Here is a 25,023-nt window from a genome sequence, read left to right on the forward strand (position 1 = left end):
CCTGAACTATTTTGGGTGTCACAGGTAAAATCTATCACTCTAATTTAATTTAGGGACTAAGCAGAGGACAGTGCAAACTGTAGGGTGGGGGTCTCAGATGCCAGGATGCTGAGATCAGGGTAGTGTGCTGCTTTCTCGTGGTTTTCTGTGCTGGCTTTTCAGATGGACCTGAGAGGATACTCCAGTGGAAACTATTCCAGTAGTTCCACAGAACTAATACTCATAATGAGGAATGAAATAAATAAGTGTGCTATTGCTAGGAAAACCAGGTGGAAAACAACTGTCTAGGCCCACCTGTTCTGAAATTGCTCAGGATACAGAAAACCATAAATGATATAGTTTTTATTCTCTTGTGTATGTTTAATTTAGTGTTTATCTATAGTGTAAACAGACCGTGTCAAGCCCTTGCAGACAACATTTTCTATTTCTTCTGGTTGCCTATCCTTCAGCTGACCAGTGCTACTTGGCTTGTGAAAGAGGTGATTTAATCAATTAGCTTGAATGTAACCCAAGCTAATTCCCTCAGGCATGGAGCACTTTGCTGGACAATCTGAGTCACTTCATTGTGCAATCATGAATAGAAAAGGGGAGAGACATTTGTCAGTCAGTCAACAAATACTCATACTATACACAAATCCATCATTCACTGCAGGCATAATCATTCCATTATTTATACCTCTGGCAAATTCTGGATGAATAAAAATCACAACACTGTTTACATAAACGTCTCCTTTAACTTTTTTGTACAAATTTCACAGTTCCTTCAGAGCAAAGAAAAAGCTCCATGATTTCCATCCGCTTAGATCTCCAAGATTTACAAAAAACAGTATTGGCTAAAAAGTATCTCAGCTTATCCTCTTCATGTCCTTTTAACATTTTATGGTTCTTCTAATGAAGTACCACCTGGTTCAGATAAAACTTTCAGCAAAAGTTAACAAAGAAAAACTAAGGCTTCTAGAACAGTTTTGTCATTTCTTCCTACAAACATACCAGTAAAAGCCATGTATCTGCTCACAAATATATTCAGATCACATATTCAGATATGCTGCAAATTGTTTCTAAATCCAAACTTTTCACCTTTCAAGGCATTAGAAAGAGGCTCTATGAGGAATATTTTATTTTGATTTTCCATATTGAACCACCAAGCATTTGTTTCAATATATATGTTAATGGGGATTGCAGTCCTTTTTACCCAATATACAAGAAACCCAATGAGCTTATCAGCATGGCAATCAATGGAGACTTGCTGCTGCACCTCTGCAGATCGCTTTGGCTTTGCATGATTCCAGTTGTTGCCTCTAGCTTGGTGCTCCAGCAGTCCTTTTTCCCTGTCTCCCTGATTCTCCCCTTTCTCTATGCTCTCTAGTCTGCAGCACACTAAGGCACATGTATCTTTTCCCTTGTTCTGTCAACTGGGAAATAAGACCAGATCAAGTGGTGTACTGACCAGTAGGTAAGTACAGGATGATATGGCAGAACTGTTGGTGTATTCAGCATCTTCTTTAGTCCTCAGAGAAACAACTGCTTTATCACTTTGTGAACAGCAGCCACAGGGCTAGGGCTTAAGGGGCAGCATCACACTAAGGCATGGCTCTGGTTTGGAAAGGCCCATCCAGCCATGGCACTCAGTCTGTACTGGAGAACATGTCCCATTGGAAGAGAGAAGAGATGGGCACTGGGGTGTTAGTTCTTTTTTTCCTCTGTCTCATGAATCCTCCCTCAAACAGGCAGAAAGTGCCTGGAGCAATGAGGGACACCAAACTATTTTAAAACCCCAATTTCTTTTGAGTTCTTTTCTTCCATTTATTTTATAGTCACTCTTCTCCTACCATAGAATACAATGAACTGGAAGTCCAGCAGTGATTTAGAGCTGTTTGGTTTCAGGATGCTTTTTTTTTTTTTTTTTTTTTTTCTGTAAAAAAAACGGTAGTAGCCAGCTAGATACATGAACAGAGAAAAATCAACCCCACACCACATTTCTGTCCCAAGTTGGAACAGTACTTTCTGCAGTGTGACATTTGTAGACTAGTTTTCCTTTTCATGCACTTTTACTATCTCCTGGTTAGGTCAATGTCTCTATGGTGACATTGGCACAGGACAAAATAAACTTTCTAGCTCCATTTTAGAAAGACGAGAGCTATAGAATTATGTGGAGATTGATATCCTTAAAGAGCTGCAGCTACTCACAAACAAGGAAGAGCTGCTGGATGATGTTAAGATCAAGGACAGCCTTGGCTGCAATGAGCATGAGACTGGAGTTTCAGATCCTGAGAGGAGTAAGCAAGACAAAGAACAGAATTACAGCTGTAGACTTCAGATGTGCAGATTTCAGGAGCCTGCTTGGCAGGAGCTGTGGGAAATTGCCCTGGAGAGCAGAGGCCCAGAAGAGCTGGCTAATCTTCAAGGACAACCTCCTCAGAGCACAAGAACAGTCCACTGCAATGTTCAGACAGTTAGGCAAGTGTGGCAGAAGGCCAGAGTGGATGAACATGGAGCTCTTGAGTGAACTCAAATACAAAAAGGAAGCATACAGAAGATGGAAACTGGGATCAGCTACTTGGAATGAACACAAAGACATTCCTTGAACATGTAGGAATGAAGTCAGGAAAGCCAAAGCTCATTTGGAGCTGAAACAAGTGTGGGAGGTGAAGGGTAATGAGAAACGTTTCTGTAAATACATCAACAACAAAAGGAAGGCTAAGATGAGTGTGGGCCCATTGCTCAGGGGGCCAAGCGACTGGTGACAAGAAATGTAGAGAAAGACATCTTCATTAGCAAGATCTGCTGTGAGGATTCCCAGGTCCCTGGGCCTCTTGCAGAGTCTGTGGGAGTGAGGTATTATCTGCAGTAGAGGAAGACAGAATTTATGTTGTCCCATACACAAATCCATGGGACCAGACAGGACGCATCCAAAGGTGCTGCACAGCTGATATCAGCAAGAAGCTGCTCTCTATAACCTTTGAAGAGTCATGGCAGTAAGAAGTTCCTCATGACTGAAAAAAGGCAGACATCACACTTGCCTTCATGAAGGGCAAGAAGGATGTTTCAGGGAAATACAGGACAGTTGGTCTCACCTCAGTCCCTGAAAAGGACACGGAGCAAAGTGTTTTAGAAGCCATTTCTAAAGCACATGACAGTGACTGGAAACAGCCTGCACAGGTATTCCCTGTGGGGGCTGATCACGTCTGGCCAATCTCGTTACTTTCTGAGATGAACTGAGTGGTTCTGTGGATGAGGGGAAGGCAGTGGGTGTTGTCTACCTTGATTTCATTAAAGCCTTTCAAACACTATCAATTAGTCTCATCACCAAATTGGTGACATACAGGCTAGAGAAGGTAGGTGAAAAACTGCCAGAATCAAAGAGCTGTGATCAGCAAAGTCCAAATATTGACTGGCAACCACTGGATGTCCCACGGGGAATCAGTACTGTGACCAATGCCTTCGCTGGTGACCCAGATGAGAGGACAGAATGTGCTGTTGGGAAGTTTGTGCTCAACACCAAACTGGGGGAGCAAACAGTATTCTGGAGAGCAGGGCTGCAGTTCAGAGGAACCTGGACAAGCTGTAGAAGTAGGCTGACAGGAACTACATAAAGTTCAACAAGAGCAACCATGAACTCCTGTTGCATCAGGGAGTAAAGGGAGTAATGCCCTGCATCAGTACAGGCTTGGGGCTGTTTAGAAAGCAGCTCTGCAGAAAAGGATCTGGGAGTCTTAGTGGACACCAAGTTGAACACAAAGCTGCAGGTCCAGGTAAACAGTCCTTACTCTCTATTTGGCACTTGCAAGACTGTGTTTGAAGTACTGTGTCCAGTTTGGCTCCCCAGTACAAGAAGGAGATTGACATCCTAGATCAAGTCCAGCAGGTGTCATGAAAATGGTTAGGAACATGACCTACTAGGAGAGTCTGACAGATCAAGTCTGTTCAGCTTGGGGAGAGACCTGCAAGGCCTTTTTGTTGTCTACAACTTCCTGATGTGAGGATACAGAGAAGATGGAGCCAGACTCTTCTTGAAAGTGCATGGTGGTGGGACAAAAGGTAACACAAGCTGAAACATGGGAAATTCTGATAAGATATCAGGAAAAAAATTACTCTGAGGTTGGTTAAATAGCAAAGCAGGTTGCCCAAAGAGGTTGTGGAATCTCTGTCCTTAGAGGTATTCAAGACTTACCTGGAAATAGCCCTCAGCAACTTGATTTAACAAGTCCTGTTCTTAGCTGGTTTCTGGACTAGATCTGGAGGTTACTTCCAACATAAATTATGATTCTGTAGTGTTCTGTGATAATTCACTGGATTTTATAATCTGTTCCCACTCGTGGAATACAGTTACAAAGGGACACATTGTGAAAATATTACAAAGAATAAGGTCTCACTCTATATAAAGTTTTGCTAACACTAATGGAGATAAGTTGAAAAATGCAATAACTGGTATCTGAAATTAATAAACGTTGGTGTTTGTAACACTAGTAAAAAGAACCAGTCACTCCTTTCCATCACCCTGCAACAAGTTTTCTAGAATATCAGTAACAGTCAGCTACACCTGCTATACTAAAAACAACAGATTCAGTTAATGAAAAGTGACAAAACATCAAAAATAGTGACCAAGGGCCATGCTTCTAAACTTGTAGCAACTATTCCATACAAGCCAACAGAAGGAAGACTTCATTTTTCTCTGTTTGAAAGTCGACATTAGGATAGACTTGGAAGGTCCTCATCTTCCCCTCCTTCATGTTTGTAGTGAACATCAGTGAAAATCAGCAGATGACCCTGAGGAAAGAAGAACATGCAAATTTCAGATGGACTTATTCAAGGTTAGTAGATTCCACGGTAAAGACCTCAGCACTGCAGGAGATAAGGGTAGCTTTATGCTTCCTGCAATTTAGTTGACCTCAGTGTATGAATAAGTTCTAATGTGAGTTAACACAACCCTCCAGAAGGCTGGGTAATGCTAACACCTGGCTGCCTCTTTGCTTTCCTGCACTACAGAAAGGGCAGAGTAGAGAGAACTCACGCACTCAAAGCTCCTAAGACCTACTGGAGATAGCGGAGCTATCCCTGTGATGTTTTCACTTTGCTGGCATTCCCCAAAAGGCTAGAGAACTCTTTATAACCTACAATTGCCCAAAGCACCCTAAGGTGGTGGTGGTAGTGGGGTGCATCCAAAGTCTGGATTTTAAATCTAGTGTATAGTTACACTAAAGCTTTACTATTAACTACATTTAGAAACCCAACATGACAATACGCACAAATTCACAGGCCTGAAAAATAAGCATTTTTCTTGAACAAGAAATTGTGATTCTCACCTGATTCATTTTTATTACAGGTCCAATCAGGGTAGTGTGGGCGAAGTTAGGAATAGGAAATCCTTTTCCTAGTTTGTCTTAGAAAAGGACAAATACAAATATACATGTATCTTTAGGTAATAATAAAATACACTTCAGAAGCATCTTTCAGTAGGAACTAAACTAGTTTTACAGTTTCCCTTTAATCAGTCATCACTGTGCCTCTGCAAGGGAGCTGTTACTTGTGTTTGCTAAAAATTAAAAAAGTCCTGTGAAAAAGTAGCAGTCTTACATCTCTCAGCTGTATGACGATGGGACCTGACTGCCTCCACTCCTTTTCAGATTAACTGCCCCATGAGATTTGTTTTCTGCTGTTTCCCATTATGACTTATTCTCTCTTCCTTTCATTTTCTTCTCTACCTGATCCTTTAATCCTGTCAATCCCTCTTATTCTCCTTTATCACTACTTTTGTGGATTAAGTACCAGCTTTACTGCCACGTGCTTTTCCAGCCATCTGACTTTTGTGTCTCTTCTTTCCATTCTTCCTTTCTCCTCATTAATATCTCCTCTCCTTCCTCAGCAGTCTCTTTGGTTCTGTTTACCCCATGGGCACCTTCTGTACTCTTCGGTCTGTTTCCTTCCACCCTTACCTCCTTCTTCATCATCCTTCACTGTATCCCACTGAGCCCAGTTTCTACTTTGTCCTGCCTGGGGCAGCAGTGGAGTGCACAGGCAGAGGGAAGTGATAATGTTTTTGATGCTATCCTTTAGCCTCATGATGCAGATGTAATTCTGAGCTTCCCTAGTCTGGGCCCTTCTCTGGTCATGGCTTGACTCTGTGAGGATGACACTCAGGCATGTCTCATCTCTGCTGCTGCACTGCATTCAGAGAGAAGGAAACCCAGGCTCAGCATTCAGAAGGATGCTGAGACTCACCCTGTTCCAGCCCTTGCCTGATTCAGGTGATTGAGGGTCCAGCACAGAGCAGACCAGTCCAGATTTAGCCAAACTGACAAAAAACCTCCTGTAACATTCTTTAAAACTGGGCATTTCCTTTTGCAGTTTCAGTCTTGCTTTCCCACCAACTGTGCTCAGGAACTGGCCACGATCCTTACCATTGATTACTGGCATCACTACATTCCGTAAAGCATAAGACAGAAAATTCTTTACCAGTGAGACCTGCAGTAAGGGGGAAAACACATCTGGTGATTATTGTGTGATGCCTAAAGGATTGTAACCTGAGGATGGAGATGAAGGGTTAGAACTGGTGTAACAGGCAAGAACATCAGAACAGAAATTGGAAAAGAAAATCTCAGGTTAAAAAGAACTTTTTTAAAGTTGCATCTGGACAATGCAAAATATACAAGGCAATGGGGTGGGGTGTTCATATTTCTTGCAATATAAGTGATTTTTTTTTTTCTGTATGTAAAGTACCTGTGATCAACCTTAACTGTAAGAATAGGATCCATTTAACCTCATCTCAGCTTCCAAGTCTCAGTTCTCAGAATTGAATTGTGTTCTGTGTGGCAAGAACTGCCCCTGTTTCAGTGCTCTGTCTTCAGCTACTGTGATTAGTATTTTCCTCCCATCACTTAAAGATGTAGGTTGGGCTGAGCTGCTGCAGAGGCACCCTGACTACTTCTCAGTCTATGGTGAAAGATTTAACCAGTGGCTTGCTGTTTCTTTTAACCCCTATTTTTTACTCCCCTTTTACTTGTTTGAAGTGATTCAAGATATTTGAAACTGAGCTTAAGCTTGACTTTGTACTTACTCCTACTGCTAGGCCTACTTAATCCATCTGTAAATTCAGGTTGACTGACAGAAACAGCTAGATGTTCTAGCCCCATGCCTGCCTCTGTGTTGCTGGATACAGAAAGAAGCAAAATCAACTAGCTTGCTAGGTCACGCAGCCCCAGGCCTCTCTGTTTCAATTAATTTTACATGGTAACAAACAACATTTGGTGCTTCTGATGAGAAAGAAAACACTCCAGGAGGTATTTCCTCTTACTGGAAAGAAAAAGAGAAGCAGAGAATATACTATTTCAAAGCAGAAAGAGCAGTAGCAGATGATATCCCCAATTCAGACCAAGAATTTTCCAGCAACAAGTTTTGTTGAATTGCTTTTATCTCTGAAGAGATCAGATACCTTTCCTAGGCACTGAAGCCATCAACTTACCTCAGAGAAGCCAACAGTACTGCTCAGCAGGGAGAACTGAAGCCTAAGGGGAAGAAGTAAAAGAAAAGGATTGATGAGAAAGGATGAAGGTACAAGTTATGCACAGCCACTGCTTGAAGATGAAAGACCATCTGAAGTGAACAGTCTTGAAGAAACACACCTTTGCAGTCCAGAAAAAAAAAAAAAAAAGATCTTTTTTGTCTTTAAGTGCTGCATAATGTGTGTACAGAAATAAAATGCAAAAGTATAGTAGGCAGTGAGAATTGCATTTTCTTTTACATCTCATTTGTGCAATTACTGATTTCATGCTAATTTACTTTGCCAGACTCTTTGTTTCCCAACAGCTTTTAATCAAAACTCAGTTGTAGAGTTACTGGGATCTTTCTGATATCAATCTCCTACAGTCATGTGTAGTCTTGGGCTGTGGCTACAATACTTGGGAAGAAAAATCTCTCTGGAATTACTACTTCCTGAAATGGCTGAACTACACATTCCTCAAGTGTTTGTTATGATTTGGATAAACCTCAGGTCGTTGTAAACATAATTCTGGGGGAAACAAACACATAAAAAAGCACAGCATTTTGAAGAACACAATCTCATGTCAAAAGCCCTGGCTGAGTGGCAACATTATTTCTTGAACTCATGACAGGCTCTGTCACTCCAAGTCTCCTCTTCCTGTTAAAAAGGCCCAGTGATCAAAACGAAGAAAAGGCTGCCTAAGTTTTTCTTTAATGAAAATGTAAGAGACTAAAAAATATCATATATTCTGGAATTCTACCCCAATGTGGAGGGCAGAACTGCCAAGAAGAAACACAGGTAGGGACTACTTGCTTGAGAGTCTGTGCTTCTACACAAGCGTGTCTTTAGGGAGAAAGGAGTTGTAAAATATAGCCCGGTTTGAAGTGTGAATAAAATTTACTGTAAGCCATCTGAGAAGACCCATAACTGTCCGTAACCACAAAACCAGCAAGTGTGGTTACTTTGTAGTCTCACTTTTCACTTCCCCTCATGTAAAGGCATACAAAGCTGGCACTCTTGTCAAGTGTTTTCATGGTGGCAGTTCTTTTTATGATGCTGACATGGCATGGGAAATACACGTAGAGGGTTTAGAATAAACTACTGAACCCTGTTCTCCAGCATTAGCACAGACTTAAACAGATGCCTTTAAAGTAACTAATACATTGCCATCTTGAGGGGTGTTGAACCTTGAGAAAGGGGTAATATTATGTTGTACACGACACACAGTTGTTCCCCGGTATTATTATACTTCATCTGCATGATATAAATTAAGCAAAGAGAGCCCCTGTGAGAAAGAAGGTAATTAATGTTCTTTTTTCTCACAGTGAAGCAAACACTGTCAGACTGACACAATGAAGTTCTGGTGGGTCCTGACGTTGGGATCATTAATGTTGCTTTCTGAATTTTCCTTATTTACCTCTTCAGAAGTAATGAGATTATCAGCTTCTGTTTGGTTATTGTCAAATCGGCTCCAGTACTTGCTGTCTGCAAGGAAAAAACAAAACAGTCTTCTGTGACTCTATACAGAGGCAGATACTATCCTAGATACAGGCACTAATGCAATTGCTTTTTGTGATTGGAAACACAATGTCTAAATATTTTATTTAGTCAGTATGCGTAGATAGTGAAATCATTTGTGAATTTGCTGCTTTCTGACAGCAACAGGGATTGTCTGGATGAAGCGATAGTACTGCCCTGATTGCCTTCTTATCATTAGCTCATTTCAATTCCTGCATGGCTGACATACTTGGTTCATTTTTCAACCTAATGAAGAGAGTCATGGGGACATGTTGAACTGTTTTATAACAAATAAATTAGGAAGACTTGGAATCAGATAATCACTTATATATAGTAAAATTTATTCTTGAATAACCACTCAACCCCCCACATGGAAAGAATAAATAGCTTCTTGTACCTGCATATTAAATTCTACAATGTGTAGCGCATATTTCGTCTCTGTAAAATGCAACAGAACAGTATGCATGTTTGTGGCAGGACTGCATAACGCATTTCATGCTGATCTCTGATTTTCAAAGGAATTGGAAGATTCCTGTGTGATTTGTTCAGCTCCAGCACTGAATGTTATCTTATAGTTCATGCTACTTACTAGATTCCCTGTAAAGATGTGCTGGGAAGTCGAATTTGGCAGAACAGCAAACACTTCTACACAGCCAGTGATCTGCAGGCTGCATCTGTCTGCCTGCAAACTGACCACGGGTGGTGATGTAGCCATCAGTTTCAGAAGCACTGGGCATGCTGTTACATAATGCAGAGCAATCTGTGGGGTTTCAAAGAGAATAAAAGATTGATTGTGAAGTTCCTGCACAGCTTTTCTTAAACTACAGTTTCTGTGGCTACATCATAATCAGGTGCTATATAACAACATAGTTAATTAAACTTGATTCAAAATACTCCATTTCAATTACACCAAGTTAAATGTTTAAATTAGCATGGCATATACTGAATTTCAGTGATCATAAATGATGAAGTTTTAGACACACCAATATTGAACATATCTGAAGAAATAATTTAAGTGACTTCAGATGGAGGGGATTGGCAACACGTGTTAAAGAAATGAATGATTCATGTAAATAAAAAAGCATTGACCCTGCCAATATGAAGAATTTGGAAGAGAGGTAGCCTTCCAGAACAGCCAATTTTCTGAAAAATAGAGAAACTCCTAGAGGACAAAACTTTAGTTTACAGTGCCATAGATGACTGATTTCATAAATTCATAGTAAATGTTGCTGCATTAGGAATTGTTAAAGCATCTCATAGCATCTTAATGACTTGCATCACATTTATAAACTTTGCTACTCTTGACCATTACTTCCCGTTGTATATAATCTCCAGCAGCCAGCAGATATCTTGACATAGAGAAGTCAGGCTGCCAAGAACAGTGATGCCATTACTTTAAACAGGAATAAAAGAAGACTGATTTCCCTGAAGATGTCTACTACGTATTCTTTATAACTGTTTCAGATACTGAGAGCAAATTTGACACTTATGGGAGCAGAGAATGACTTGAGAGTAGTGTGATATAGTTAAGAAGAACATAGAGTTATAAGGGGCAAGACATGTATGTCTGAATCTTCCACTACTCGTAAACCATCTGTTTCCTTGTCTCCTCCAAACTTTTGCAAATGAGCAAGTACACAGACAATATCCACAGGACACAGCAGCTACCATTCTTTCTTAAAAGGTCTGTACAAGCAGAAGTACCCACCTCAGGAACAAAATCTTTAAGTATGGTCGTATTTAGGTTAAATGTAGCAGCAAGCTGTAAACAAATTAAATAAATTATATCAGAGAATCATTAAGGTTGGATAAGGCCTCCAAGACCATCTGGTCCAACCGTCCCCCTACCACCAATATCACCCACTAAACCATGCCCCTAAATACCATGTCCAACCTTTCCTTAAACACTCCCAATGATGGTGACTCTACCACCTCCTTGGGCAACCCATTCCAATGCCTGACTACTCCTTCTGAGAAGAAATTTCTCCTAATTTCCAACCTGAGACCATTATATCAGCTTGAAAATGAGGTTCTCTTTGAAAAACCATACTCTGTTTACTTTGTTTTTAAATAATGCATGTTTTAATTTACCATTTCCTTGCTCCAAAATGATTCTTAGGGAAGCCAGTGTTCTGTGGGACAGAAGAGAGACAGACTTCTTTCTCGTGGACTTCTTTCTCATGTCTCAGAGGCACTGACCAAATAGTGTGTAGGCATTATTTTTTGAAAGAAGAGACATGGCATGCTGCTTATGTCCTGCCTTTGGGACTCTCTTGGATGGAATATACTGAATCTCTCAGAGACAGGACTCGAAAATCTCATTTGCTTGTTTTATGATGACCACTATGACAGTGTTTGTCAGTGCCATTTGTGTCACCACTTTTTATAAAGATTTTCTTAGCAATGTTTCAATAGAAAAAGTTCATGGATTCCCTGTCTACTAATGTCACTGTGGAAACAGCATTTCTGGGAGAAGTCTTATATGTTCTTCACACACAACTGAAAGCTTAGTTTTCTTGTACTTTCTTCTTGATTTTTCTGCTGCTAAATCTGAGGGTTTATTCTAGCTCTCAACACAGCCAATACATTTGTTGTGGGCCTCTATGCAGCAGACCGTGGCTTAAGTACACTTTTTCCTATTTAATGATTTCCTCTCCTATTTGGATCTTATGTAGATAAAAGCTTTCTTTGGTTCTTTCTGCCATCTTTCTGCACACTGAGTCTGTGACATTTGTATCTGTCACTCCTTGCCTAGAGCTGCCAGCAAACTCAGGTCTGAGGGAGGTTTTGACTATCTAAAATAATGAAATACAGAATGAATGTCCTGGATCACTCTTACAAGTGATAGAAGCATGACCCAGATCTGTGTGAAATTGCAAACCTAATGTATTTATCTCCTTTGCTGACTATCCATGCTCCTGATATTCATAATTCTACTACATGCAAATTATACTCACCTCTTTGGAAATGGTGATGTTAAAGGCCCCTGCTCTGTAGTAAGCCAGTGAAGCAGACTTAAGAAAATAATTGGAGACTCCCAGGTAGAGCATGGAATCACCATGGTTTGAGAGACCAAATGGAGCTGGCACAAAGGGAGGGTCTGTGTGATTTCCTACTGGATAAACTGTGCCCTGCAATGAGTTATTAACAAGTATTTCTACTTGTAAACATTTGTATTTGTCAGAATGCATTAGCAGTGGTTTAACAGAAAGAATTCTTATTCCATCTTCTTACCTGAAGAAAAACTTGACTTTAAAGAAAACCTGAAGCAAGCAAGAGAGTTGATTATATGCCCTGAAAATCAGCAAATGAAAGTTCTTTTGGAAAAAACACAGATAAAACCTGGCTTCTACCCTTTCTAAATTTTAATTTGAGCATTCAGGTGAATATTCTGAACTGCTACCATGAGAGAGAACCAAAATCGCCTTGAACAGAATTTTCTCTCTCTTGTTGCAAAGATATATTTAAATTAATTCTAAGAGTGACATTCAACAAAAATCTTCAGGAACCCCTCCCCACACCCCAAAAGCACTGGAAGTAGTTTAAGAGAGGGACAAAGGACCCTTTATACATGTATACCACCTAACTCTAAAACGAGAGTTGAGAGTTGGGAGATAGCAACTCAAAAACATTAAGAATCAGCCTGATCCAAGGAAAATTGAAGGCTAATAAGTTTCTTACCTGATTAATAACTGACTAAGACTCATCTGGTATCTCATCATGGGTGTCAACTTAAAAAGCTTATCCTGGAAGCTCTAGCTAGCTACAGTAGCTGAATAATGCTTAGTACTGTTAAGCTGCATATACCCTCTTTGCAGAGGTTTATTATTATTATTATTTATTTATTTTTGTATATGGTAACTGTTGTTTGAACAGAATAACCAGAGGGAGAGTTTCAACTGTAACTTTAGCACATCTGTCTAAAGTGAAGCCAGTTCTGAGAGCAATAGGGATGCTCTAAGTTACGAAGATTGTTGAAGCTGCTGGAACAACTGGGTATTGCTGTGATATCTCTTGCCAGAGAAGGTGAAAAATAAATGAAGAAGGACCTGCTATGTGCTGCTCAAGAACTCTGTGTGAGAAGTCTTTTTTTTTGGGGTGTGAATGTACATAAATAAGACCCTAAGTCATCCCAAAACAAATACTCAGAATTGCAGTCACATTGGTAGCCATCATGGATTATGTATCACTGATTATAAAGCACCTCTGAAGAAGTTCCAACTCTGAAATATTTTAATTCTAAATGATAACTTTGGTTAATTAACCAATGCAGTTATTTTATTAAATAAACGATTGTATCTGTTTTCTAAAATGGCTGTTACCCAAAACGTCCAATGTCTTATGGCTTTTTTAATTAAATAGCAGAGAGGCTGAGTAAGACTGTAGTGAAAGAAAATGAATCAATGCAAAAGAGTATCAGAACAGTCTTTGAGAACACAGAAATATTAATGGCAAATTACCTTCAAATCCAAGTTAATGTGTGATTTGAAGACTGCTGGAGAACTAACTAGGGAATAGTCTATTTGTGCAAAGGCATCTATCTGGCTTGAGACTAGAAAAATAATGGACAAAAACAAAACAAGCATTACTACAAAAATATCACAAACATATTTTGTTTACTTAAAGGAAAAGGTGTTCTAGAAATTATGAATCTGAAGAAGAACAGTGGGAAAAGGAAGAACAAAATAAAAAAATATGTTTAAATTTAAAAAGGGAGAGTATCCCCTCAGAGAAAGTCACCAATTCCTCCAGTTTAAGGCCTGGTTCTCTTGTTTCACAACTGAACACGCCCCTCAGAAATCTGCTTCCATTCAGTAAAAGAAATACCTAGGCAGGGTCCCCTTTTTTTGTTATGTGTTTGCACAAAAGAAATAAAATTCTATATGGTTAGTGAAATGGTTAGTTAGTACTAAATACTTTGGAAGATGACATTAGCACATTTTTGTGTATATCAGTGTTGAAGACAAGAGATGTTTGTTCACAACAATAGAGTGCTCTTTATCAGACAGTATGATCGAAGACCTTTTTTTCTGAAAAGTGCTCACATGCAACTTCATACTGATTGCTGTTTCTGATTGCTGCACTGTAAGTTCTGTTCATACTGCAAAAACAATCACATGGTTTTAAAGAGAAATGGTGAATTCACACAGAGATCATTAACTCCTCAATATGACAGCACAGCCTGAAGTGTTTGGTTAACAACTGTGTAAGATAATGTTCTTGATGACCATGATCTTCAGTAATATTTGCCAGTGCATGGCACATGGTGGGTATAAGCCATTGTAGGAAAAAACAATTTCCACATACACTGCTTCTGAATATGGAGCTGATAACAGCTATATCCACAATACAAACTGAAATGTTTCAAGGAACAGAAACAAATTATCTGACATGAATTATACAACAGTGGAATTACATAAATTTGAATTGGTGAAAGCTACAGTTAAATACTCTTAGTCTTGAAAAAAAATAAAAGAAAGAAAAGATGTGGGATGCTTATTGATTTAAATCATGAAAATCTTACATGCTTACATGCTTTTTGAACATATTTATCTATTGTCTCCATGTCTCTACAAGAGCAACACAGGAATTGTTAATGACGTGAAGAGAAATATGCGTAAGGTGACACTGTCATCCTGCAGCATTTTATTATCTCACTGAACACAAATTTAAAACAAGATATGATAAGTTTGCAAGATCTTGCAGGACAGCAGTGCAGGATGGGATGTTTATTAGCTTTTTAGTGGGTTACTACTTACTCAGGTTTTCTTATGTCCACAGTACTAATAGCATAAAGGATCAGTGAGAAAATGTTCAACTTGAAAATCTAAGGAAAACACATGTTCAGCTAGAACAAACTGAGAAGGATTACAGGTGACCTGCTATGAGCATAGAAGAAACCTGTTTGTTCTACATAAGGTTCTTGCAAGAGATTTCTAAGAGTCTGGAACAGGATAAGGTACAGAAAAATGGCTCTGTTTTTATCCCTTTACTTTTTTGTAGGGTGAACACAGGAAAGGTTTGGAATCTAACAAAAATGGTACAAACTGAGCACTGTGAAAATTACTTAAAAACGTGTTTTCAAAAACTCACCGTTATATTTTCTAAGCTGTGCATCCATCATTTGTATTCTGTGTTTGATATTTAGGCATAGCTATATGAGAAGAGAGAGAAGTCAGTAACGTAAGGTCTGTATTTGAAATCCTCCCTTCACTAGCTGAAATTATCTTTAGAAACTTACATGTTCGTCCAATTTGTTTTGAATGGGCTTCTGGAGATAACCAGACAGGAAGCTGGCTATCCAGCTGGAGAAAGGAAACAAACACAAAGACTTTATCATGGATTGAAATCTTTGAAATATAAAATCTACCAGACTGGAACATTAATATCATTTAGATTAATGAAATGCTATTACAGCAATATTGGTAGACTGTACAATTAATTGTCTTTATTAATTTGTGAGTCTCAGAAAATGCTAGTTGTTCTCAGTCTCATGGGAACTATTTAGAAGGCAATCTGCAAAGTTGAGAACATTCATGTAAACTTGATGATAACAATTAACCACATTTTCTCTTTACATACGACATAAAGCTCTCTAGAAAATCAAAGTAATGAGAACTATAAACATTACTTCACATTTTATTTTGGAATAAAAAGTTTTATTTTTAAATTGCAGGTCAGATTGTAACAACACATGATCAATCTAAATCCCCTTCTGAAAATTTCTATTTGCAATCTTGTACTCTTTAATATACTCAAGCTGCAAATTTTTCATATGCATTATGTCTAGTCAGCTCATTTTTTGGCACATGCTCAGAGAAATGTAGATTAACCACATTTCACACACTCGGCAAAGGAGCCTGTTTTTGAAAACAGACCTTTAAAAACCTATTTTGATAACCTTTGATAATTGTATCCTGTAACTGGATCCCTAAATGTCAAAATTTGAAAGTGGCCTTTGTGTGACAAACTCTACTATTTCCCACACAGCAATTACAAAATCTCCTGTACATACCTTGATCCTCCATTTAACTTGACTTTTACTCTACTAACGCTCAGCTGGCAGTTGTGTAGCAATATGGACAAGTGGCCTGTGCTGTCCCGTGATACTTTGAAGGTAACTGCAATAAACAGTCCTGAGATGGACACTGTAATTCCTCCTTGGTCTTTGCTGCTTAGAAAACAAAACAATCAGTCAGGGAAACATGTCCTATAAGGCAATAATTTAAGAAACTATCTATAAATCCACTTTGAAAGGACTTCTTGCTTCAATCAGCAAGAAAGACTATTTCTTTTTTAGGGATTAACTTCTATTAGGGACGTGCATTGAATTCAAAACAGGTTATATGCATGAGTATACAGGACATGATTTATTGAGGCAGGGTCCCTGCTTCAGATGTCCATGAGCAAAGGAGATTTTGTGACTGGCAAAGTGGTCTGGGACACTGTAGAGACGAGGGCAACAGTGAGATCTGGGAACCCAGGGATACCTAAAAATCTACGATAAGACCCAATTCTTGACCCCGGAAACAGCCAGGGGGACTGGGTTGTCAAGGGTCTCCCTTGGAAAGCTCATTTTCAGCTGTGCCTTCTTATTTTAAACTGAAAGAAACATGGAGGACTGAAGAATGGGGCATACTTGGGATCTATCTAAATCTACAGCTATGCACAAAACATACCAAGCAGAGAGCGTAGTGTTCTCTCTGCCCCTCAAAAAGGCAAGAAAACTCCTTCACAGCCCTGCACTCCAACAAAGCTAGCATTGACCTCCTCCCCCAAACCCTGCATGCTTCAACTAGTATGTCTCCACTGCAGTTTGTGAAGCCTTCAGAGTTTTGTATTTCTGGGGTCCCTTTAGCTTATGCCCAGGTCCTTGCCCTTCAGCATGAGGGAGAGGTGGCTTTGTGTTTGGAAACAATTGATTTGCCCTGCTGAACACAGTATCCTTTTCCTCACAATGCTGGTATGACAGAATGAACAACAGACAGGTTAGGGCCACTGTGACAGCAGTTTCCAGCTGCCAGTACTAAAAGTGAATGCAAAGCTGTGTGCTGCTTTGAAATCAGGACACGGGGTGAAACTTGGTGCCTGGTGATCCATCTTTCTGTCTTATCTGTCTCACAAATAGAGTGTCTCCTACTGCTGTTATCAGTTACTCTATTAACCCCAGTTGTAGAGATTAGTACCTTGCAACCTTTGCTGATATCCCAGATGTTCTACCTCTCCCTCTCTAAAAAGAAGAAGAAAAAAAAAAAAAGAAGCAAAAGAGAAAATCTAGAATATTAAAAATCTGTAACAAGAATGCTGAGATAAAAAAGTGGAAAAATCAGTATACGATCATGTAATCGAAGACAACGTCATAGTACATAGGCACCTGAAGCCAAATTAGTTTTCCGCAGTGACCTGAACCGTGTAATTTCGTAACCCCTGAATGTTTGGCATTTTGACAGTACTCTCCTTATAATATGAACACTTTGGAAGACAATATGCACTGTACTAGCAAATAGATAATTGGCTACAGAGTCAAAAAAAGTAACAAATGCTGTCATCACAAACTCCGTGGTTCTGAATATTCCTATCATATACAGTCTGGACAAACTGAGCATGCTAACAGTTATCTGACTTGAGACTTCCCAAAGAGACATGCTCAGGTGTAGAATATTTAACCAACCAACCAAAGTATTAATTAGCAGGGAATGTTTCCTTCTTGAGAGGAAACATCTAAACAGATTTTTGTTACATGATAAAGCATATCTGACTTAAAAAAAATAAAACTGGCAACTAATTTTCTGAATTATCTTTGTAATCCTCTCCCAGAACTGTCTCCCCTACTCCCAATGCACTGTATAATACTTACAGCAGCCACGTTTCCATTCTCCAGTCTGCACTGATTGTAGCAGAAGCATGTGCCATGGATAAACTAATGCCAATCCCAGGAATAAAGGAAGCAGAAGTTTCTGGGAAATCTACAGCGCCAATTCTGAGCCTACAAAAAAACAGAATGTGGGATATCAGATTACAGGTTAAAAGGTTAAGAAGGACTACTGATCACTGAACTCTTCTGCTATTACAGGCAAAGTCTATGCTTTGGTAGAAGAATTTTGCAATATTTTCCCCTTAAGTCCTTAAGGGGAAATGTGCTTGCTGGGGGAAATAAGTGTGTGTTAAACCCATACGCTACATCTATAAATAAACCCAGGTTGTCTGAATGCTAACATTTGCTGAAGAAGATCGAAGTTTCTCTTTCCCTTTCCATATCCCCTTCCTTGCCTCAGCAAAGGGCTCTGTAGTGGCTCAGTATTTCTAAATAAGATCTTACTTAAAGATTTCCCTGTGAAAACAAATATTTCTGATACTCAAGGATATTGTCTTGCAATGGGTGTGCTGAATTAAGCTGAACATAAAGATATCAGCTGCAACCTTATCACATAGTTGGCTTTCCTCATTGTTTCCTTGTATCAGGCAGAGATCTCTGAAACAACTGCCTTTAATCTACTTCCCCTGGGGCTGAAGGTACCAGCTAGTTTTAGTTAAAATGACTGTGATTTTCCGATTTTCCAATAACATCTTGGGCAGCAGTACGGCTGCCTTCAATAACCTGTTTTCAGTGGGCTAAAATCAGATTGTCTACTGGGAAGATTTCAAGAACTGTGGCTGGAAGAATGAATTGGGATTCTGAAGATCACATAACAGTGTAGGTGGGAAGGAACCTCAAGAGATCTTCCAGGTCACACCCTGCTCCAAGATGAGCCAGCTCAGGGCCCTGTCTACTTGAGTCTTGAACATCTCCAAGGATGGAGATTCTTCAGTCTCTGGGCTCTTGTTTTGGTGCACCCCAGCATTTCTCTCAACTTCTAATTGGAGTTTTTCTTGATGCCCATCATCGTTTCACTGGGTACTTCCAGGATGAATTTGGCTCCATATCCTCTATAACCACCATCCAGCAGATGTGGAAGACATGCAGTAAGACATCCTACTACCGCCATAGTCCTTTCTTCTCCAGACTGTCCAAACTCAGCTTTCTCAGATGGGCAAGGATTCAGGTCTCAAGGAAGATATAATACAATGAATATTATAATATTAGCAAAGTATTAGGTATAGATACAGGATGTGGGCCCTATCCAGCATAAAATCATGAAGTCTCCCAGATTTTTTGCTCTGGGTAATTTATAAGGAAAACAAAGTAAACACTATTGGGCAGCAGAGCTTTGCTCTGAAGTAGTATTAAATGAACAAAAGTTATGTTTTTTTCAGGTTACAGCCTACTGGAAAAGCTTAAACTGGAAGATAGGAATGAAGGCTGTAAAAAACTCTGCTTTTCTATTAGTTTCCTCATTTGGGGATGTTGTAGGAAGCTCCACAAACCTGTTAGTCTACTGGCTGTTCCTAGTACAATGATTTTCCTCAGCAGGAAATAGAAGTGGAGACTTACATAATCAAAATTCTATGTTAGCCATTGTAAATCTACCCAAAAAGAAGTCATCTTCCTGCCTCATCAGCTCAAATGCATCATCCCCATGCACACATATTCATCTTAGCCTTTGTTGATGGCTTTTTCCTCATGAAGCAAACTCCTTTCACTGCTACATGTCCTTTATAGTAGCAGATGTTTAATAACACCAGTTATTCCCTCTTTCCCATCCGTTTCACCTGCTGTGTCACAGACATGCATACAACTGTCTTGCCCCAAAATCTGAGACAAATCAACTAATAAAATAGCTGAAGTGCTCTTTCAGAGGCTTTCTAAAGCTCATCTCTGAGTATGGTAGAAGGAAGTACTTTTAAAACAAATCAGCATTCCATCAAAGGGAGCAGAATTAGATAAGCCATTAAAAACTTGCACTTAGCAAAAAAATGGCTGCATAATTATTACTATGCAGTAATAATATAATAAGCTGTTTCATCCTAGAACTTTGAGATGCATTTCCTTCACTTACTTTGAAATCATATAGTTGATCTTCATAGCTAAGAAACTCTCCTGCCCACTCCAGCCTGGGAAGGTCTCTTTCAATACTTCTTGCTTCAGGAGCTCCATCCCAATCTTTCTACCTATAAGGGGACAGAGGGAAGCACATACCTTGCAGGCCAGATTCTGACATGCAAAGGTCCAGATATACTGATAAATAATTTAATCACTTTTAACATAGTTCTTAAAAATGTTCAGTTCTTAAAAACCTTCAGTTCTTAAGCCCTTACCTAGACCTACTTCCAACCCCTTATTCATCCACATTTTAGCTTGTATTAGCCCACATACAAATCATTTAACCCAAGATGATTTTGACCTACATTTTATACTCCAGAACTCTTATCTGTTTTTTTGAAACTGTTATACTTCTTTCACTTTACACACAATGTGGATAGCTTTGGCAACACTCGGTCATCACGTTTATCTCAGATTATTTTACACCTGTTAAATAAAAGGGCCTGTTAGGAATTTGCAAGATGACTTGCATGTGTGGTCCTTGCTTTCATAAAAGTGCCAATATATGCATTTCTGGTACGTAAAATGGAGAACTGTCTGAATTGTTGCTTGTATAGAGGAAATTGTTTGAGGTTTAAATCCAACCCTTTTAAATGTTTCCTTCCCTTTTCTTTCTGAGTACATATTTTACAGCATGCTGCAGATCTCTGATTTATTTTGCTAACTTCTTTCCTTGCTGAAAGGAATCCCTGCTTTCCTGAAATCCCAAATTCATTGTGTCTTTGTCCTTTTTGCTCAACTTTGATGAAGACACCACTAAAATTTTAATACCAAATGATGTCCTGCTTTCAGAACATATTTTTGACTTGAATTTCTTTAGCTTTGGAGCCTCACAGTTGCTGAATAAAAAACTTTTTTTTTTTTTTTCCAGGCATTAAAAAAAAACCACACAAATAATTGAGATCCATGATAACTTACAATGATTCCCTAGGAATTCTGCCTCCAAAGCAAAATAATTGATTTTGTCTGACAGAAATAACCCGAAGTTCTCTGTTACCACTGTAAATGAAAGCAGCCAGTGACCTCAGATGGATTATCTGTAAAGGTTCTGGAAGAAGGTAAGGAGTGAGCAGGCAGGATTTATTGCCTCAGCTCTCAAATCTCATGTTAAGGGAAAAGGCATGACAGGTACCATGCTTGGCAAATATGAGAAATACCTTTGGGAGGGGCACTGTTAACATCTGTTCTTATCCCCAACTGCTAACGCAGGGTTGGTCTATTCTTTTGGCACTTGAAAGCCATCCTGAATGTCACAACTACTTCTGGGCTCACACTAAAAAATACCAGTCTGAGTTCTCATTTTTAAAGGCATCAGAGATGCCTAGGGAGCGCTTTCCCCTGTGTGTCATGAAAAGATACGCAGATCAGTTCTGTTTTGGATGACTGATGTTTGCCCTGCACTTCTTAACTTTTCAAAAGCCTTAAAAACAATGCTTATACAGAGAAAGAAGTGGACCTGATCCTTGCTTTCATCTTGAAGTCATAACCCCAAGCTTCCACTTTTCATCTCACAAGTCCATTGTCTACCTGTCAGGGTGTTGAGCACATAAATAACAATTAATCCTTAGCATGACCCAGCCTTTGTTGAATTTGTACCTTGTTAACCTTTATTATTAACACTAATTCTGTAAACAATCAAAATTGTACTAAGTGCTCTCCACACCCATGGACTAAGTCTTAAGTGAGATAGTGAGAGCTAGCCTGAATAGAAAGAGTAAGGAAAATATTTTGTGGATATTAGGACTACCATGCACAAGGTTGCTGATGTTCTGTTAAGGGGTAGAATTACGGCAGACAGTTACAAGAGTTTTTGAAAGAACAACACATGCAGATGCTATCCCACCCCAAAGGAAGGAATGACAGTAAAAGTATGCAGTTATGTGGCTGTTCCAAAATTGCAAGCTTTTTTTTTTTTCCCAATTATGTCATCATTATCTTCGATTAAATATTGCACTTTCAATTATATGACCATCTCATTCTGGTTTTAAGAGAGTAGGTCAATATGAGTGTAATAGAAACACTGTTAGATTGTAGGAGAATGTAATGAACAATACAAGGATAAACTTGCAGCTGGGGTGCACAAAAAGCAAGAGAATAAGTGAGAGAAGAGGCAAAGGATGTTCCTGGTGCGAGGTGACAGAAGGAATTTATTCTTTTTCAATATTTAAGGACTTGGTTTCTACACCACACCTTTATTAAGGAACTACATATATTCTGTACACAGAACATTCATCTTAAATTAACTTTTGGCAATGTCAAGACGTACCATAGTCCAGCCCTTTCTGAGTAATCCTCACTTTAAGACCAGGATTAGCTTCAAGTTGTAAAAACAGCAAACACAGCAGCAAAGAATACCACATCTTTAGCATCTTCTCACCTTTGTCACAGGGACCTGTTAACAACATTTATGATGCAAGTGTGATTGTAAATGATGCATACCACGAGTCACAAAAAATCTTTATCCATCACTGTTCCCTCAAAGAGACTGGAACAATGGTGGATAGTCACGGGCTGTTTAGCCACTGGTCTATTGCACAAAGCAGTGAATGTGGGAGCAAAGAGAGATTTTTGATTAATGGATAGCACTTTGCTAGGCATGAGTTACTGGTGAGACTTTGTGGTTCTGCTCCTCTACCCTATGCTTTCCCACACGTTTTGGCTGGTTTATTTTACCATGTCCTACCTCCTGCAGAATGAACATGTCAGAGCACTACCTGTTGAAAAGGAGCATGCCTGTTTTAAAAATAAAGCACTTATATATATATATATATATATATATACACACGATTATATAAACACTGATACATGCAATTGATCAAATCAACTCACAAGAAGGGACTGCAATGGTAAATTCAAAACATACACAAGAATTACACTGTGATCACATGGGAGGAGAGAAGGGTGCCATGGCAAGAGACTGCAGCATAGTACATGTATGTCTGAGCGCAAAGCAAGACAGTGAGCCACTATGTGGTGGGACACAACCACGTAACACAGCTTCACAAAAGCAGTGGTAAATGATTTTTTTTTCTCTCTATTACACTTTTCTAGCACAAAATTAAGGCTCCTTTGTTCAAAACTCTTGCGTTCATCCTATTTTTCACCAGCAATGATAGCCACTGTTCAATTCCCTAGAAACAAAGCTGTTTCTCAAAACAACTTCAAAGCTTCTAAGTGCTGTGTTTGGAAGTTGTTAGGGACCTACAGTAATTTTACTTGGGCTTTAACACTGAGGAGAGTGGCACACCCTTTTCCAAGATTTAAGAATGTGACCGTGGTACTTGTCATTAACAAAAACATGTTAACTAATGAGTAGCAAAAAGGTCTTACTAGTTTCTAAAGTAATCCAGCCTCTAAGATCTTCCCTGGATTTCCGATAAACACTACATTGTCTTGATCAACTTCTGACAATTTATTCCAAATCTGCCAGAAAACATACAAATGTATAAAAACAAACAAAAAAAAAACAAACAAAAAACCAAAAACAAACAAACAAACAAACAAAAACAAAAAACAAACAAACAAACAAAAAACAAGGAAACAAACCCCTCCAACTCTTTGGTAGTCTTACTTCTGTGTTGTGACTGTGCTGTGACTGATGAGGCCAGACTCCAAACAGCTGCAAATTCAGTATCTACCCAGTACCTCAGAAAATACTGCTCTTCAAGGGACTTCTGAACTGTAAGACAGACAAAATGCATCATCACTATTGTTCTGATATCAGTTCTCTGAAGGAATTCTTATGAAATTACCCCAATAGACTATGCAAGAAAAAGTGGTTTCAGGAGAAAAATGAGTACATCTGAAAACATAATCCACATTCTGACAAATTTTGAAAATCCCTCTTTAATTGGTCTTTCCATCTCTAGTTCTTATGTCTTTTTGGTTTTCTCTATTATAACTGACACAAAATGAAGAATTATTTTAAAGTACCAATGTTATGCAAAACAGCCATCTGGAGTCACAAATCCTAAAGTTGTTTCAAAAAGTGTCCTAGCTTTTCCTGCAAATGTAACTTTTTCTAGCCTACTCCTTCACAATTAAAAATCAATATAAAACAACAACAACAACAACAAGACAGATTTTTTATCATTAAAGTACACAGATTTTTATCTAATCTATCTAACGAGATTCCTAGGCAAGGTACCTCATTCTCATTGAATGTCATTCCCACTGAGGAATAAAACCCAGCCATCTCAGTCACCACTGTGCTTTGTTAGTTACACGTTCTTGTTTGGCTCTTAAATATTTCCCAAGTGGGAAGTGGAAAAGCACAAACAATTGCATTTCATGGCACTAAAAGATGGTATTTCATATGCTTTCTCAAATCAACAAGCTTTACTTTCACACTCCAAGGGTGATATTCTCGGTTTCAACAAAGCCCCGAGTCTTTGTCAGAATCAAGAGTTGATTGTACAAGCTTAGTCAGATGACCACAACAGACAGAACTAAGGAGATGGAAGCTGTCATCTGACTGATAACCTAAATCAGAGCTGCCATTTTCATTGTTGATGACAATAGATGATAGACAAATTGCTCTGATTTTTATCTTCAGTAACTGAGTGTGTATCAAGCAATTGAAGCATTTGATGTAAATACAATTGATGTAAATAATTCTCTTAATTCTTTTGTCTTCTCAGAGATAGAGTATTCAAGTACCTTAAGAAGAAGAAAAAGATAAAAAGCTGCTTTGTTTCAGTCGGTGTATCTGTCTGACCCTAATGAAGTACTACTTACCAGTCTGCAGATATCACATTTGGGTTCCCCCTTGTGAACAGTCTGCCAAAAGTTTAAGTAAAACTTACAATAAAGATTACAGCTGAAACCCACCTAAGAACTAAGAAAGCTTCTGATACAAAAAATGTCACTACCATTGTCTTGTACAGACTTAGCAGAGCCATAAAAACACACTATCTTAAACTGCCCAATCTTTAGAATCTCTCTGAAAAAGAGTTTTGTCAATGTCCTGTCTTGGTCCATCACAAACAATCCAGTTGCAGTCCACAGTGTGCTCACAGAAGAATTTCTTTCACTTCCAAAAATTCAG

General features: G+C 38.9%; 1 pseudogene; it reads right to left on the bottom strand.

Annotated features, from left to right (window-relative positions):
* Positions 1–100: 100 nt before the first annotated feature.
* Positions 101–24,732, bottom strand: LOC137846742 (BPI fold-containing family C protein-like; annotated as a pseudogene).
* Between the last annotated feature and the right edge of the window lie 291 nt (positions 24,733–25,023).

The sequence above is a fragment of the Anas acuta genome, chromosome 1, assembly GCF_963932015.1.
Source record: "Anas acuta chromosome 1, bAnaAcu1.1, whole genome shotgun sequence".
Taxonomy (NCBI): Eukaryota; Metazoa; Chordata; class Aves; order Anseriformes; family Anatidae; genus Anas; species Anas acuta.